Raw genomic sequence first — 4,047 nt, 5'->3', positions numbered from 1 at the left:
CCAAATTGATTTTGTAAAGCCCCAATTAATTTTGGCCATTTAAATTAATTTTTGTAAATTCAAATTAGTTTTAGGAATTTAAATTAATCCAAATCAGATGTTCATAGTTGTTCTATTGGGAAGGTGGGCCCATTCCTTCATTCAGTCATTGTTATGGTTCAGCATGGATATTTAAGGGGGCTTTTGCATGGCAGGATAAGAAATGCGAGCACGTAACCCCCAAATAAAGTCGGTTCTGATACAGTTACAGGTTCATATCAAAGTAATTCAACAACTAATTGCAGCATTGAACCAACTAGCATATTAATTCAAACTATTAATATAAATGGTATTTGGAGTTTTTAACATCTTTGATATTCAACATATTTAATACATAACTTATCCAAAGGCAATGCAATTTACAATGCACTCCCTAGTCCAACACAGGATTCGCTAAATCCCAATCGAGCCGCTACCCACCGAAACGCCAAGACGTTACCTCAGGCGGACCTTCCGTCTTGTTGACGGATTACATTCAGGCATCAAATGTGGGCTACCGAAAGGCTCTCTGTTTGAACAAAGAAACATGACAACATTATTAGATTCATAATTTACTAACATAGTCAACATCACTTTAAAATAAATTTTAACAACTAAACTCAGCCGATTTTACAAAGTATTAACGCACTTATATTCATAACATAAATTCCTCCTGTCATTAACATCAACCTAACTGCCTATAACAGAAATTCAAATAAACAATTATTATGATCAAAAGGAGAAAGAAAACAGGTTATAGTTTAATTCATCCAACTAACAAATCTGGTTTTGCCGAAATTCAATCTAAGGGGGTTGGTTCACTCATTTAACAATTAACTGAGCGTTAATTCTAACTTTGTTTCACTACCATGCATCGAATTTCCTAACACTCGCAACTAACATATCATCTAACATTCGCATTCAATTAATACGAATCCTAACTGTTCTAACACTTCTAATGAAAATTCAACTTCTGTTATAATTACCAACTAATTACAAGAGGGTAACTGCTCAAAACTGAAGCCAAATTCAGGCATGATTCCTAACTGATTCCAAGGAGAGTTACAGAGGATTACAGACCTGCATTAACAAAGCCCTACAATGCCAAAACAGTTCGTAACCTACAGTTAAAAGGTAAGACCAATCCATAGCAATCTCATCCAATCAACAACCTGCATTAGGCAGTCATTGATTAGCTTTCAACTCACTAATAACTAACCTTATCCTAACTAATAACAGAAATAATCAATTTCTAACTAACTGGGTAAATTTCGGATGAATTTGGATTTACATTTCTAACTGAAAAAAAAAACTCTATCAATACTCACCTTCAATCATCTTCAAGGGGGTTGATTTTCTTCACTCTTCCATCTTCAATCTTTCTCTTCTACTTCATATTTACAAATCTTCAATTTTTCTCTTCTTCATCATCTTCATATCCCCTTCAATCCTCAACCTCCCATCACCAATCTGTATTCAATCAACCATCAGAACCTGCAACAGGCCACGGTTCACAATCTGGAAGCGCGACCCTCTCTCACTTTCATCTAGTGCCGCTGCGATTCCAACTCCAAGTGCGACTCGTATCTGCAGCAACAAACGCACGCATCAGATTCATGATGACTACAAGGCTGTGAATCGCACAGGTAGATTCAAGAAGAAGACAATCCGAGAAGGATTCGAATTGCATACCTGTGTATTCCAATTCCACCATCACCGCAACAGTTTTCCCTGAAGGTATACTCTTCATCTTGTTCTTGATGATCACCTCCAAAGTCGTCGTCATCTGGTAATATTAACGATATGCTAGGGGAACCGGATTTCGCGTCGCCATCGTTCATTCCCGAATTTGACATCTAGGCTCCTCATACGGATGGTTCCGATTAGGGAGATTCGATGAGGCTATGGGAAAATAGAGGATAGAATCGGAAGAAAGAAGGTGTGGAGTTTTGTTTGGAGTGGCTAAACGTTCGGTTCAGTCCGCCGCCATTAGCACGACGGAGTCACGCGAAATCGGGGAGTTTCTCAGAGTGGGAGAGAAGAGTGTTGTTTAGGTCACGCCCGGTGACTCTCTTGTATCGAGTTTTGGGCCCATACCCTTCGAAGCCCACTAGACATTGCTCTTTCACCCCATATCAGGGCCTGCATCCCCCGTTCGTCCACAGAAGCCCAATTCCAGGTTTTTTGGGGCTTTGTTTGTTTGATTTTTGTTGTTAGGCATTAGAGTCTAATTAGGATTATAATGTAGTTTAATTAGGAGTTTAAAATACTTTATTAGATCCGTAAACTTAGGTTAATTAGATTCAAAATGTTAGAATTGTTAGGAGGTTTGGATAATTAGAGGATGATTAGTAGTATTTTGGTTAGAATTTAATAAAGATTAAAAAATATAATTAAATTAGGTTAATTATGCTTAATTAGGATTAAATATTTGTTCGAGTAATTAGAATTCTATTAGAGATTAGAAATTAACTAGGCTTATTAAAAATGTTATATTAGATTAGAAATTAGTATATATAGATTTTTAGGGATATTAACTTTGGTTAGGAATTGGATTAATTTTAGAATTTAATTGAATTTTAAAAAATAGAATAGTTTAGAATCTAATTGAGTTTAATTAGGATTTTCATAGTTAGAATTTTAATTCATTAACCATAATTGTGAATAATGACTATTTTGCCCTTAAGGCTCAAATTTCGATTTAATGCATGTTTCCTTAGTTTAGGATTTTAATTAGAATTGTCTAATATTATTCAGTTGATTAATTTAATAGTATTATTGTATATATTTCAACTATTATTTTAATTTCATCGATTAGTGTTGACCAAAGGTCACTTTGGTCAACCAAATCCTTTGTAATCGCGCTATAAGTCTCAAGCCTATTTCAAGTGATCAAAAGATCCTTGATCATTTGATATGGCAAGTTCATTACGTTCAACCTATTGTGGATATGCCGAAGCTCTGGAGCTCAAAATCTGAAGGTTCAAGTGCAAGATCAAGACTTCAAATCAAGCATAGCTGGCAAAGTGGACTACTTCTCAAGCACAACAAAGGTATCAACACTTGTTGATCGTAATTCAAAGTGTGCGACATGAGCCTTAAGTAATAGAGAAGGAATGGGACTAGAGAATTCCTACCCTCATTCTGAATATCTTTGGGTATGGGACGAATGAACCAGCGCACTCTGTAGAGGTAAATTCATGACCGTCAAGCTATGGATAAACTTGTCGTCAATAAAACCAGAGTCGCCACCGCGCTTTTATTGTTTCTAAAGGAAAAGGGAAAAGTACGAACAAAACCCAAAGATAAGAAGTTTTCAAATCAAAACTAACAAAATGCCAGAGATTACAAGTAAGGGGGTTGGTTACATAGAGGGAAGTGTTAGCACCCAAAGTGTCCTAGGTACTCCTAGGGAGCCCTTTTTTATATGTGTATATGTTTTGGTATAAGAGATGTTTGAAACAAATAGAGTGTAGAGATGACAAAAGAAATCATTAATTATATTTTTGTGTTTGACAAGACCTTCGGTCTCGTGCCTACGTACCAACATAAAAATGAGGGACCAAAACCTCATAGTTCGCGGTATCAATTTCAAAATGGATGGATTGCTTTTAATCAATATTTAAGTTTAAAAGAGGCACAAAGTGCCTAAAAGTTTGAATGGGTGTTAGTTCTTTTTGTCTTTTGAAATTTTAAGTCAATATGGTTAAATTCATTTACAAGTTTGATTTAAGAAAAGAGTTTAAAATGCAATGGCACAAGGCCAAAGTTTCTAATTTGAAATAAGGTCTAAGTTTAAAATCACGAACAAAGAAGATTTTAAAAAGGGGGGGGGGGTTTGAAATTTAAGAAATGGGAAGAGATGAAAAGGCTAATCCTAAGCATAAAATTAAAAGTTTGAGAGTTGAAAAGATCTGACCAATGAGATGCAATCCAATAGACAAGAATGTCATATAGAAAACCCACTTCCCCTTTGGACTTTGAGTTAAGCAATAATCAGCAAGCAATTAGCAATATCAAGCATCATGA

General features: G+C 35.5%; 1 long non-coding RNA gene across 1 annotated transcript; it reads right to left on the bottom strand.

Moving 5' to 3' along the window:
• Positions 1–303: 303 nt before the first annotated feature.
• Positions 304–2,077, bottom strand: LOC127115748 (uncharacterized). The gene is made up of 4 exons (XR_007800857.1): positions 1,711–2,077; positions 1,347–1,605; positions 1,099–1,190; positions 304–547 (listed from the first exon to the last, which is right to left on the bottom strand). It is a non-coding gene; the product is annotated as an uncharacterized LOC127115748 (long non-coding RNA).
• Between the last annotated feature and the right edge of the window lie 1,970 nt (positions 2,078–4,047).

The sequence above is a fragment of the Lathyrus oleraceus genome, chromosome 1, assembly GCF_024323335.1.
Source record: "Lathyrus oleraceus cultivar Zhongwan6 chromosome 1, CAAS_Psat_ZW6_1.0, whole genome shotgun sequence".
NCBI lineage: Eukaryota > Viridiplantae > Streptophyta > Magnoliopsida > Fabales > Fabaceae > Lathyrus > Lathyrus oleraceus.
This window is presented reverse-complemented; position numbering and strand designations above follow the sequence as displayed.